The sequence below is a fragment of the Gopherus flavomarginatus genome, chromosome 1 (assembly GCF_025201925.1).
Source record: "Gopherus flavomarginatus isolate rGopFla2 chromosome 1, rGopFla2.mat.asm, whole genome shotgun sequence".
Lineage (NCBI taxonomy): Eukaryota > Metazoa > Chordata > Testudines > Testudinidae > Gopherus > Gopherus flavomarginatus.
In genome coordinates, this window is record NC_066617.1 from 17,067,044 (window position 1) to 17,081,305 (window position 14,262).

Here is a 14,262-nt window from a genome sequence, read left to right on the forward strand (position 1 = left end):
CTTTCTTCCCTGACCAGAAGATCACCGTATGTGAAGTGGAAATGCCCATTGTGATCCTGGGAGACCCCACCTACCCCTTAATGTCATGGCTTGTGAAGCCATACACGGGGCAACTTGACAGCAGCAAGGAGCAGTTCAACAAGAGGCTGAGCAAGTGCAGAATGACTGTGGAGTGTGCATTTGGCCATTTAAAAGCCCGCTGGCGATACCTGTATGGGAAGCTGAACGTGGCCGATCACAATATTCCTATGCTCATAGCCATGTGTTGTATGCTCCATAATATTTGTGAAGGGACGGGTGAAAGCTTCACTCAGGGCTGGATCGCAGAGGCTCAGTGCCTGGAGGCTGAGTTTGAACAGCCAGAGACCAGAGCTATTAGAGGGGCACAGCGTGGGGCCATAAGGATCAGGGATGCTTTGAGGCAGCAATTTGAAGCTGAAAGCCACTAATATTTGTTGTTATGGTCGGGATTGCAGTGCTTGTAATGCCAGGAGGTGATAGGTGCACGTGATGCAAGAAGGGGCCTTAACATAATTATACGTTGCTTTGCTGTGCTCTTTTTGCTTTCACTTAATAGAATAAAGATTGCTTTCAAACAAACACAATTCTTTTACTGAAAGACAACAGTGAGCAGGGAGAGGAATGGGGGAAGGGAAGGTCTCAAGAGGAGGAGAGGTCCTGGGATGGCTACAGATTTGTGCATGTTCAGGGATCATACCCAGTGATGAGCTGCCAAAATATTAACAACCAGTTCCCTCCTCCTCACCCCACGAGGGGGTCGTGCCCCCGGGACTCCTGCCCCATCCAACCCCCCACATTCCTTGACAGCCCTCCCCCAGGACCTCTGCCCCATCCACCCCCCTTCCCTTTCCCCTGACTGCCGCCTGCTGCCCCATCCAACCCCTCCTCTCATTCCTGATGTCACCCCGGGACCCCTGCCCCATCCAACCACCCCTTCTCTCTGTCCCCTGACTATCCCTGGAATCCCTACCCCTGACTGCCCCCCACCATCCCATCCAACCCCTGCTCCTTCCTGACTGCCCCCCAGGACCCTTGCCCCCATTCAGTCCCCCCGTTCCCTGCCCTCTGACTGCCCCGACACTAATCCACGGCCCAACTCCCTTGCCCTCTATCCAACACCCTTTCCCTGCCCCCTTACTGCGCTGCCTGGAGGTGGGGGCCAGGCCCGGGGTTGGGACCGAAGCCGCTCAGCTGGAGCCAGGGCGCTTGGCCGGGGCCGGGCCCAGGGTCCGGAGCCGGGGCACCCAGAGCCGAGGTGTCTGGTCGGCTGGGACCAGGGCCGGGCCAGAGCTGCACCAGACCCGGGGGCTGGGTTGGAGCCACGCCACCTGGCCGAGGTCAGGGCCGGGGGGTCAGGCCGGAGCTGCGCCGCCCAGCTGAGGTCGGGGCTGGGGCTGAGCCCGGGCCCGGGCCCGGGGGCCAGGCTGGAGCTGCACCGCCTGGCCAAGGTCGGGGCCAGGCCCGGGGGACAGGCTGGAGCTGCGCCGCCTGGCCGAGGTTGGGGCTGGGCAGGAGCTGCACCGGGGCCTGGCCCGGGGCCAGGCCAGAGCCGCGCCACCCAGTGGAGGTTGGGGCTGGGCCCAGGGGCCAGGCCGGAGCCGCACTGCCCGGCTGGAGCTGCGCCACCCGCAGGATGCAGTCAGAGCTAGGGCCGGACACGCGCTGGCCTGGGTTGGGGTCAGGGTCGGGGGCCAGGCTGGAGCCGTATGGCGCCTGGAGCCCTCCTTCTGCTCACACCCCTGCCCCCCTGCCTCAGCTCATCTGCAGGAAGCCGCTGCTTCTTTCTCAGCCCTCCAAGGCTTCCCACGCGAACAGCTGATTCGTGGGAAGCCAGGGAGGGCGAGGAGAAGCCGGGGGAGGAGGCAGAGGCAGAGTGAAGTGAGCTGGGGCTGGGGCTTTGGGAAGGGCAGGGAGCTGCTGGAGCTTTTGTTAAATTTAAAAACCCTTTTTGAACCAGTTGTCTCTTGCAGGACAACCGGTTCTAAAAGTGCTTCTAAATTTAACAACTGGTTCCCACGAACCAGTAGGAACCAGCTACAGCTCACCACTGATCATACCCAACCTTTTCCTTTGGAGTACAATGAAGCAGGTATTATACTTCAGCAGGGCCAAACTGCAGAGAGATGGGTGTTGAGTACAGTAGGTAGTGGGAATCCACAGTGCTAGACTGTGAGGAAGGAGTGGAATACTGTGGGTAGAGAGTAGAGCCAAGAGTTTGATAAGAGTGTATTGGCGATGTAGGGGGGTCACATGGGAAAGAGTTTTGCAACAGTGGCTGCAGGGGAGGGCAGGCATGGAGCTGCTCGGTTTGAAGAGCTAGTATCACCTGGAGCATGTCCATTTCATCCTCCATAACTGTTAAGAGCTGCTCCGTGGCTTTTTTCTGGTGTGCCATGTTCTCCTTTTGGTCTCTCTTCTGCCTGTTCCGCCACTCCTTCAATTCCTTTTTCTCGGCGGTGGAATGCATCATAACCTCACACATAAAGTCCTCCTTAGTTTTTCTTGGACACTTCCTCATTCTTCGCAACCATTCTGCTACCGATAAGAAAGAGGGAGGCTGTGCTCCCAAGGTCATCTCTGTGAAGTTTAAATGCAACATTTTACAGAAGCAGTATTGTTTGTAACACAGACAACACTGTTTCAGTGCTTTAAAACACAGGCAATACTCACACATCTGTCACTAATTGGCTGACCCCAGACAAGCACACATGAGCCACAAGACCCCCCAAATGGTGAGTAGTCGCAGGGGCAGGGTAAATCACTGTTACCGGACTCTGCTGTACACTGGGCATGTGGCTCTTGGGCACTTGAGGAGAGCCAGCACTCTAGGATGGGCCTGATAATCATTCCTGTCCCCACACATTCCACAGGAGATGATCATTGTGGAAGATATCTCGCTGCTGAGGGTGAGCAGGGAATCAAAGGAATTTCCAAGCCTGCAGCTTCCGCCCTGGTCCCTATGCGGCTAGCCTGTGTGCAGCAATGGTTCCCCCCATCCTCCATCACAGCAAAGTGACGCAGGAAAGTTACCGCTAATGTGGCAAGAAACAAAGCATCTCTGCCGAGGACCCTGCAGCAGCAGATTGCCCAGTATCTCCAGGAGTGTTTCCTGGAGATCTGAGGGAGATTCCTGTGAAGTGATGGAGTGTATCAACAGCCTGTTCCGCTGGTCAGACTAGGCATGTGGTAGGAGACAAGCCTGCTTTCTGCAACCCTTCCACCCCTAAACTCACTTCAGGAATTTCCAAAATCAGATCCACTTACCAGGGGCCTCCTCTCCTGTTTGCGTTTCGTCAAGATCCAACTGCTGTGACTTGCTAGGCTCCTCCGGGCTAGAAAAGAGCTCCTGACTGAATGCATCTCTGGCCTCACAGTCATCTTCTGCCTCTGGATCCCCCTCCTCCTCTTCATCTAAGATTGCTTCCTCCTGGCTCGGTCCACTCTTGACTGGCATGCAAGCCAATGAAGTATCCGCAGGGGCCTTCGCAGTGGAGGTGGGGTTGCCACCGAGTATTGTGTCCAGCTTTTTGTAGAACCGGCAGCTCATGGGCACAGCACCAGAGCAGTGGTTTGCCTCTCGCTCCTTGGGGTAAACATTCCACAGCTCCTTCACTTTGACCCTGCACTGCAATGTGTCCCGGTCATGGCCCTTTTCCGTCATCTAGATCTAGAAATCTGCCCAAAGGTATCATAATTCCGATGGCTGGAACACAGCTGTGACTGCACTGCCTCCTCTCCCCAAATGCTGATGAGGTCCAGCAGCTCGGCCTTGCTCCAAGCAGGGGATTGCCTGGTGCATGGAGTAGGCATGGCCACCTGGAACAATGCGCAGAAAACACTGCACGCATCACCGGGCAAACAGGAAGGGGACTTTCAAATTTGCAAAGGAATGTCTGGGGTGGGGCTGACGGTTGGTCACCTGAGGGTGGGTTGGTCACCTCATGAAGGCCACGACAATAAAAGCCACATTAAAGTTGTCATGGTGTAATTCCCCACTCTGAACCTTAGCTTCCAAAAGATGGGGTACCAGCATGAATTCCTCTAAGCTCAATTACCAGCTTAGTACTTGTAGCGCTGCCACCAGCCAGGAATTCCAGTGCCTGGTACACTCTGGTCCCCCCAAAACCTTGCCCAGGGACCCCCAAGACCCAGACCTTCTGGATCTTAATATAAGGAAAGTAAACCCTTTTCCTCACCATTGCCTCTCCCAGGCTTCCCCTCCCTGGGTTACCCTGGAAGATCACTGTGATTCACACTCCTTGAATCTTAAAACAGAGAGGAAAATCCACCTTCCCCCCTCCTTCTCTCTCCCCCTCCCAGACTCTCCCTGAGAGAGAAAGTAATCCTAACACAGAGAGAAAATTAACCTTTCTCCCCCACCAATTCCCTGGTGGATCCAGACCCCGTCCCCTGGGGTCTCACACCAAAATAAAAAAAACAATCAGGTCCTTAAACAAGAAAAGCTTTTAATTAAAGAAAAATTTACAAAGATAATTTTTACTGTTTTTTCTAAGATGGAATATGTTACAGGGTCTTTCAGCTATAGACACTGGGAATACCCTCCCAGCCCAAGTATACAAGTACAAATTAAAATCCTTCCAGCCAAATACAAATTTGAACTCCTTCCAGCCAAATACACATTTGCAAATAAAGAAAACAAACATAAGCCTAACTCGCCTTATCTACCTAGTACTTACTATTCTGGACATATAAGAGACTGTATCAGAGAGATTGGAGAGAAACCTGGTTGCACGTCTGGTCACTCTCAGAACCCAGAGAGAACAACCAAACATTAACAACACACACAAAATCTTCCCTCCCTCAAGATTTGAAAGTATCCTGTCCCCTGATTGGTCCTCTGGTCAGGTGACGGCCAGGCTCACTGAACTTGTTAACCCTTTATAGGCAAAAGAGACATGAAGTACTCCTGTTCTATTAACCCTTAACTATCTGTTTATGACACGCCCCCCAAATCGCTGACAGTGTGGAACCTCACTGGCGGTGATTTCTCCCTAGAACTTTAGAATAAACAGATTAATAAACACATACACCTTTACATATACTACTAACTATGTAAAACTACAAGATTCTTCACATTGTAAGGACAATTTTTAACCAGTTGATTCTGGGAAACTTTTACGGTATAGTGCATCAACTCCTTGATCTGTTGCCACTGCAGACGTTCCAGGGTTGTGGAGAGGTTCACCTCTTCCACGCCACTGTCACTTTTCCCTTCATAATAGACACCGTCAGGCCACTTAGCGTCATCTTCTCCCTGGGCTGTAAACTGACAAACCTGTATGTCTCTGGAATAAAAGGGCTTGAGAGAATTAACGTGGTACACTCTGGGTTTTAGGGAGGAACTGGGAAATGCTATGAGGTAGTTAACAGCTCCCAGGTGCTCTCGGACTGTGAATGGCCCTTCCCATGATGCTTCCATCTTATGGGCCTGTTGCGCCTTCAAGACCATAACCTGGTCTCCTACCTTGAAGGAACGCTCTCTGGTATGTCTATCATACCAGGCCTTTTGCTCTTTTTGAGCATCCTTTAGGTTTTCTTTAGCGAGGGCTAAAGAGTGTCAAAGGGTGTTTTGTAGGTTGCTTACGAAGTCCAGAATGTTAGTTCCTGGAGAGGGTGTAAACCCCTCCCATTGCTGCTTCACCAACTGTAATGGCCCTTTAACCTCGTGGCCATACACAAGCTCAAACGGTGAAAACCCTAAACTGGGATGTGGTACAGCCCTGTAGGCAAAAAGCAACTGCTGCAACACTAGGTCCCAGTCATTGGAGTGTTCATTCACGAATTTATGTATCATGGCCCCCAAAGTTCCATTAGACCTTTCCACCAGGCCATTGGTTTGATGGTGGTACGGGGTGGCAACCAAGTGATTCACTCCATGAGTCTCCCACAGTTCTTTCATGGTCCCAGCCAGGAAATTAGTCCCTGAATCCGTAAGGATGTCAGAGGGCCAACCTACCCTGGCAAAAATGTCTGTTAGGGCCTAGCACACAGTTTTAGCCCTAGTGTTGCCTAGAGCTACTGCTTCTGGCCATCGGGTAGCAAAGTCCACGAAAGTCAGTATGTATTGCTTTCCTCTGGGGGTCTTTTTTGGGAAAGGACCCAGAATATCCACAGCTACTCGCTGAAATGGGACCTCAATTATGGGGAGTGGCTGGAGAGGGGCCTTGACCTGGTCTTGGGGCTTTCCCACTTTTTGGCACACCTCACAAGACCGAACATACTTGGCAACATCCTTGCCCATCCCCTCCCAGTGGAAGGACTTCCCCAAATGGTCTTTGGTTCTGTTCACCCCAGCATGGCCACTGGGATGATCATGGGCTAAGCTTAAGAGCTTCCCCCGGTATTTAGTTGGAACCACCAACTGTTTTTGTGGATGCCAGTCTTCCCAGTGTCCACCAGAAAGAGTCTCCTTGTATAAAAGCCCTTGGTCTATAACAAACCGGGATCGGTTGGAAGAGCTGAGAGGCGGTGGGGTGCTCCGTGCCGCTGCCCAAGCTTTCTGAAGGCTGTCATCTGCTTCCTGCTCAGTCTGGAACTGTTTCCTGAAGGCTGTAGACACCAGTTCTTCCTGAGACTGTGGACTTGGGCTTGGTCCTTCGGGAAGCGATATAGGTGATGGGGTTGTTTTCATGGCTGGTGAACTGCTCTCCGCTGGTGCACCAGGTGGTATTTCAGGCTCTGGCTGAGCCTCTTGGGTATGGTTGTCTACTGCTTCTGCCAGTTCAGGCCTGGTGGCGCCCTCTGGCATTGGGATTGAAGATGGGTTTGCAAACGCTGGCATCAGTGCTGGCAACGGTTCTGGTGCTGGTTGCTTTGCCAGTTCCAGGTCTGGGACTGGAGGCACTGTGGCTGTTGCCGTCATTGGCAGGGGATCCAGGTCCACTACCTCTGTCTGAGTCTCTGGTAACACAGATGGGGCTCTTGTGAACGGTTCAGGAACAGGAATGGGTCTGGAAGCTTGCCTGGCTTGGCTGCTTATAACCATTCCCATCCTCTTGGCCCGCTTTACCTGGTTGACCAAGTCTTCCCCCAGTAGCATGGGGATGGGATAATTGTCATAGACAACAAAAGTCCACATTCCTGACCAACCTTTGTATTGGACAGGCCGTTCAGCTGTAGGCAAATCTACAGCATTTGACATGAAGGGATAAATTGTCACTTGGGCCTTTGGGTTGATCAGTTTGGGGTCCACTAAGGACTGGTGGATAGCTGACACTTGTGCCCCCGTGTCTCTCCACGCGATAACCTTTTTTCCGCCCACTCTCAAAATTTCCCTTCGCTCCGAGGGTATCTGAGAGACATCTGTGCCTGGGCATCTTTGGTGTGATGGTGGTGTAATGAACTGCACTTGGTTGGGGTTCTTGGGGCAGTTGGCCTTTATATGTCCCAGTTCATTACATTTAAAGCATCTTCCAGCTGACTGGTCAGTGGGCCAAGGTGGGTTACTGGAGACTGGTGAGGTGGGAGAATAAGGAGTCTGGAGGTTTCCTTGGGTTGTAGGTGGGGTCTTGGGTTGCCCTCTGTGATATTCGCTCCCCTTGACAGTAGCTTTTTTCTTTTCTGCCACTTCCACCCATCTGGCTCCAATCTCCCCCGCCTCAGTTACCGTTTTGGGCTTCCCATCTAGGATCTACCTTTCTATTTCCTCAGGGACACCCTCTAAGAACTGCTCCATTTGCATTAGAAAGGACAGCTCTTCCAGAGATTTAACATTGGCTCCTGATATCCAGGCATCGCAATTCTTTCCAATGTGGTAGGTGTGTCGGGTGAATGACACATCTGGTTTCCACCTTAGGGCTCTGAACCTCCGACGGGCATGCTCAGGTGTTAGCCCGATTCTGATTCTGGTTTATAAAGTTTATAATTGTTCATGTGTTCCTTAGGCATTTCAGCCGCCACCTCTGCTAGGGGTACACTGAGCTGTGGCCTCAGCTTTATCATGTACTGGTCTTCAGAGATGCTGTACCCATGACAGGTCCTTTCAAAATTTTCTAAGAAGGTCTCAGTGTCATCACCTGCCTTGTAGGTGGGAAATTTCTTGGGATGTGAAACAATAACTGGAGAAGGGTTGTTAGGATTGGCTGGAACATCTGGCTTATTCTTTGCTAAGTCCAGTTCATGCTTTCTCTCTTTTTCCCTCTCTTTTTCTTTTATCTCCAGCTCCTTTTGTTGCTTTTCCATCTCTCGTTTGTGGGCTGCCTCTTTGGCTTGTTCTTCTCTTTCTCCTAGTTCTATCTCTTGTTGTTTTATCTTCATCTCCTTTCTTTTATTTCTATTTCTTTTTGTTTCTTCTCCATATTTCGCTTATGGTAGGCTTCTTTGATTTGTTCCTCTGTAACCAGTCTTGCCTGTTCCTTGGAACTCATTGCTCCTGCTTTCTTATGCTGGGTGCGCCCTCTGCTGCTCAGTGCCTGGAATGCTGCAGCTCAGGGTTGCTTAGCAACAGAGACTTCTAACCTGTAGAGTTAGAAAGAAAAAAAACAATTGATTTGCAAATGTCTTTTGCTGGTTGTCTGCTGTTCACAGCTGGAGTCCCTTTGTTTAACAAAGATCCTTGTTAAACCCTAATGCCTCTGCCTTCAGGCTGTCTTTCTGAGCCAGAAAGGGGAAGAGGGGGAAAAAATTGTTTTTCTGGCTGTAGTTATAAAAATCCCCCTCCTGCCTGCTTACAAACAGCTAGCAGAGAGAAAAGAAAAAAAAAATCCTACTGGCTTTTGCTTTTAAACTTACTGGCTTTTGGATTCTATCTTTCCCACACGCTGCACACCATGTCAAGGTATGATTCCCCACTCTGAACCTTAGCGTCCAAAAGATGGGGTACCTGCATGAACCCCTCTAAGCTTAATTACTAGCTTAGAAATTATAGCGCTGCCACCACCCGAAAATATAGTGTTTTGGGACACCTTCTGGCCCCCAAACCCTTCCCTGGGGACCCCAAGACCCAAAACCCCTTGGGTCTCACAACAAAGGCAAATAAACCATTCCCCCCTCTATTCTTCCTCCCAGATTCTCCCCTCCCTGGGTAACACTGGGAAATCCCTGTGATTCAACTCCTTGAATCTTAAAACAGAGAGGAAATTCACCTTCTCCCCCTTATCTCCCCCTCCCAGACTCTCCCTGAGAGAGAGACAGTGATCCTAACACAGAGAGAAATCAGGCTTTCCCTCCCCCCTTCTCTCCTTTCTCCCACCAATTCCCTGGTGAGTGTAGACCCTCTCCCCTTGGGTCTTACACAAGAAATAAAAAAAAATATCAATCAGGTTCTTAAAAAGAAAAGCTTTTAATAGAAAGAAAAAAGTAAAAATTGTCTCTGTAAAATCAAGATGGAAAATGTTACAGGGTCTTTCAGCTTATAGACACTAGAGAGAATCCTCCCCCCAGCACAAATACTAGTTGCAGCAGACAGAGATACAATCCTTTCAGCAAAATACACGTTTGCAAGTAAAGAAAACAATCAAAAGACTAAACCGCCTTTCTAACTGGTACTTACTAAATTGAACAGAAGAGGCTGTTTCAGAAAATTGGAGACTCTGTATACATGTCTGGTCCCTCTTAGAACCCAGAGAGAACAAAGAAAAAACCCAAAAAGCACAGACAAAGGCTTCCCTCCACCGAGATTTGAAAGTATCTTGTCTCCTGATTGGTCCTCTGGTCAGGTGTTCCAGGTTTACTGAGCTAGTTAACCCTTTACAGGTAAAGAGACATTAACCCTTAACCATCAGTTTATGACAAACCGGTCCTTCTGTTCACCTCAGAATGACCACTGGGATGATAATGGGATAAGTTCAAGAGCTTTACCCGGTACTTAGTTGGAACTAGCAACTGTCTTTGAGGATTCCAGTCTTCCTGGTGTCCACCAGAAAGAGTCTCCTTGCATAAAAGTCCTTCTTCTACAACAAACCGGGATCAGTTAGAAGAGTTGAGAGGCAGTGGGGTGCTCCGTGCCGCTGCCCAAGCTTTCTGAAGGCTGTCATCTGCTTCCTGCTCAGTCTGGAACTGTTCCCTTGTTGCTGGAGACATCAGTTCCTCCTCAGACTGTGGACTTGGGCTTGGTCCCTCTGGAAGTGATGTAGGTGATGGGGCTGTTTTCGTTGATTGTGAACCGTTCTCCGCTGGTGCATTATGTGATATTTGAGGCTCTGGCTGAGCCTCTTGGGTAGGGTTGTCTGCTGCTTCTGCCAGTTCAGGCCCACTGGTGCCCTCTGGCGTTGGAGTTGTAGATGGGTTTGCAAGCGCTGGAGTCAGTACTGGCAACGGTTCTGGTGCTGGTTGCTTTGCCAGTTCCGGTTCTGGGACTGGATTCACTATGGCTGTAGCATTCATGGGTAGAAGATCCGGTTCCACCACCTCTGTCTGGGTCTCTGGTAACACCGACGGGGCCCTGGTGGACGGCTCAGGAACAGGGATGAGAGTGGAAGCTTGCTTGGCCTGGCTGCGTGTGACCATTCCCACCCTCTTGGCCAGCTTCACATGGTTGGCCAAGTCTTTCCCCAGTAGCATGGGGATGGGATAATTGTCATAGACTGCAAAAGTCCACATTCCTGACCAGCTCTTGTGCTGGACAGGCAACTCAGCTGTAGGCAAGTTTAAAGATTTTGACATGAATGAGTTAATTGTCACTTGGGCCTCTGGGTTGATGAATTTGGGGTCCACTAAGGATTGGTGGATAGCTGACACTTGTTCCCCAGTGTCTTTCCACGCGATAACCTTTCCGCCCACTCTCAAGTTTTCCCTTCGCTCCGAGGGTATTTAAGAGGCATCTCTGCCTGGGGATCTTTGGTGTGATTGTGGTGTAATGAACTGCACTTGGTTGGGGTTCTTGGGGCAGTTGGCCTTTATGTGTCCCAGTTCATTACATTTAAAACATTGCCCAGCTGACTGGTCACTGGGACGAGGTGGGTTGCTGGAGACTGCTGAGGTGGGACAATAAGGTGTCTGGAGCTTTCCTTGGGTTGTAGGTGGGACCTTGGGTTGCCCCCAGTGATAGGGTTTAGTTTCGGTTTGCCCCCTCTGATATTTGCTCCAACTGCTAGTAGTTTTTTTCTTTTCTGCCACTTCCACCCATCTGGCTCCAATCTCCCCCACCTCGGTTACAGTTTTGGGCTTCCCATCTAGGATGTACCTTTCTGTTTCCTCAGGAACACCCTCTAAGAACTGCTCCATTTGCATTAGAAAGGACAGCTCTTCCAGAGATTTAGCACTTGCTCCTGGATATCCAGGCATCCCAATTCTTTCCAATGTGGTAGGCGTGTCGGGTAAATGACACATCTGGTTTCCACCTTAGGGCTCTGAACCTCCGATGGGCATGCTCAAGTGTTAGCCTGATTCTGGCCTTGGTTTGAAAAAGTTTAAAATTGTTCATGTGTTCCTTAGGCATTTCAGCCGCCACCTCTGCTAAGGGTCCACTGAGCTGTGGCCTCAGCTCTATCATGTACTGGTCTGTAGGGATGATGAATCCATGGTAGGCTCTTTCGAAATTTTCTAAGAAGGCCTCAGTATCATCACCTGCCTTGTAGGTGGGGAATTTTCTGGGATGGGAAACAGTACCTGGAGAAGAGTTGTTAGGATTGGCTGGTAACTCCTGCTTAGCCCTTGCTAATTCCAGGGCATGCTTGTGGGCCTCGCTCTGGATCTCCATAGCCCTCCGGTGGTCAGCCTCTTTGGCTTTCTCTTCTCTTTCTCTCTCTTTTTCTTTCTCCTCCATCTCTTTTTTTCTCACCTCCATCTCTCTTTTGTGGGCAGCCTCTTCTCTGACCATCTGTCTGTCATGTTCCTTTTGGCTCTCCTCAGCCTGGAGTTTGGCTAATTCTAGTTGTTGTTGTATGTTTTTTTCTCTTTGCCTGACATTTTTCTCTGCTCTGCCTGAGCTATCTTGGTTTGCGAGGCAAAAAAACAAACAAACAAAAAAACCCCACAGCTTTTAACTGGACTTCTCAGAATCAGAAGAAACAGAAAAACTGGTTTGTAACTTGTCTTTTGCAAACTGTTAATTACCCTCCAGCTAAGACCAGCTGGAAATCCTTTCTAACAAAGCCTTGTTAGAAAAACCTTTATCTGTTTGCCTTCAGGGTATCTCCTTCACTGCTTCCCCAGCATCTCAAAGGAGGGGAAAAAATCTGGCTTTTGGTTCCTAAAAAATCCCTCACCGCTGTTTACCATGTCAAGGTTCCTTCCCCACTCTGAACTTTAGGGTACAGATGTGGGGACCTGCATGGACACTTCTAAGCTTAATTACCAGCTTAGATCTGGTATCGCTGCCACCATCCCCCAAGCACTACTTTTTTCCCTGGGTAGTTTTGAGGGACTTCACCAATTCCCTGGTGAACACAGATCCAAACCCCTTGGATCTTAAAAGAAGGAGAAATTAACCATCCCCCCTCCTTTTCCCCACCAATCCCTGGTGAGTCCAGATCCAATCCCCTTGGAACTAAAAACAAGGAAAAATCAATCAGGTATTAAGAAAAAGCCTTTTAATTAAAGAAAAGAAAGGTAAAAGAAAACCCTCTGGGAGAGATTAGCATACCAGCTACTCTCACAGACAACAGATTCAAAACACAGAGCATGTTCCCCTGGGCACAAATTTAGTTACACAAAAAATACCCAATTTGATTCTACCTCTAATTGCATAAGACAGGTTACAAAGAAATAAACATAAACCTCTTTATCCCTTTCTAAAACTTACTACTCTGATAAGAGGCTGGTTCCTTGATCTTTTTCACTCCAGCTGAAACTGAAAGTCTAAACAAAGGAAAAACTTCCCTCCTTCCTTTTGAAACATCTTGTTCCCCCATTGGTTCCTCTGGTCAGGTGTTAGCTAGGCTAGGTGAACTTTTTAACCCTTTACAGGTAAAAGAGGCACTAACCCCTAACCATCTGTTTATGACACCCATCATATTTGACTTGGCTGTCTGAGTGGGAGCCTAAGGCTGGATTGCTTTAAGGTAACACTGTTTTTGGCTTCTGGGTAACTAGTAAGGTATTGTAGAAACTGTTTTGTTGCTGGCTTGGTGAATCTAATTATTAGAATAATCGCCAGTTTTGGGGATTGTCTGTCCATTAATTGCAGTCATAGGCACCGACTTCTAATGGCACCAGTGGGTGCTTGACCCCCCTCTACCCCCAGCCCCACCCCGACTCCACCCTACTGGAGTTGTTTGGAGAAGTATTTGATTATATCCTTAAATTCCTGGGTGAATTGTGGTGAGGAGTCATCTCTGAATGTGGTGTCAGAGGGTTGTCGGTTGGCCTCACCAATGTAGTCATCATGGTGATACCAGTCAGCTGTGTGTTTTTGGGGAACCAGGCCGCAGTATCTAGCCTGTCTGACTCATGAAAGGCACCGTCCCCCACCACCAGTCTCTCTGTTTGAACCAAAACTGATCAGAGAAAAGGCTTGCAGAGAGCAGTGAAGGGTGTTGAGAGACACAACTAGACCCCTCCTGACAAGGGTGACAAGATTAAGACATCTCCATTAGCATACAGAATGGAGAACAGAGACCATTCCCCTAGCCTCACCTGTATGAAAAATGGGACAGGGAGACATCATCATTAGCATACAGAATAGAGAACAGAGAACCGCACTGAACTCTGGGACCAGAAAAGCAGGGAAGCACTGCATCATGGAGAATCTCTGCTCCAGATGTTAATGAACCTATGCCTGTGCACACCCAGCTCAGCAGTTATCAGACCAATTCTAGTAGTGAATCCTTGATTGATATCCAAAATACTGAAGCAGCTTACTTGCATTGTGAGCTCCCTGGAAGAAAACACCACCCATAGCCAAGAGTGATCAGCTCCTATTGTCTAGCCTAAAGAAAACCGTTGAGTCATCAGTTTACCCATAAACAAATCTGGTGTTCTCCCTTGAACCTTTGTTTCTCTACAAAACCCCCTACGCATGCTCAAGTAAGTGGTGCCTGATCCAAACTCTGATGCCTGGATCCAAACTCTGCATCAGTTCCACTGGGACTCCATCTCCTGACTGATCGTGCTGGGGGATCTGCCTGTCTCCAGCACTCAGGACCCTGAGCTACCACCATTATCTGGGAACCCCGAACAATTCAAGCCTCCTGGAGTGGAACCCCAACCAGGTCAAACCTCTTTCTCTCTTTCTGTTTTCCTTTCTACCTCAGGTGTTAACCTTTAATAATGTAACTGTTATGTTGATTTAGGCTCTCCTCAGGGCCGGCGCTACCATTTAGGCAGCCTAGGCAATCGCCT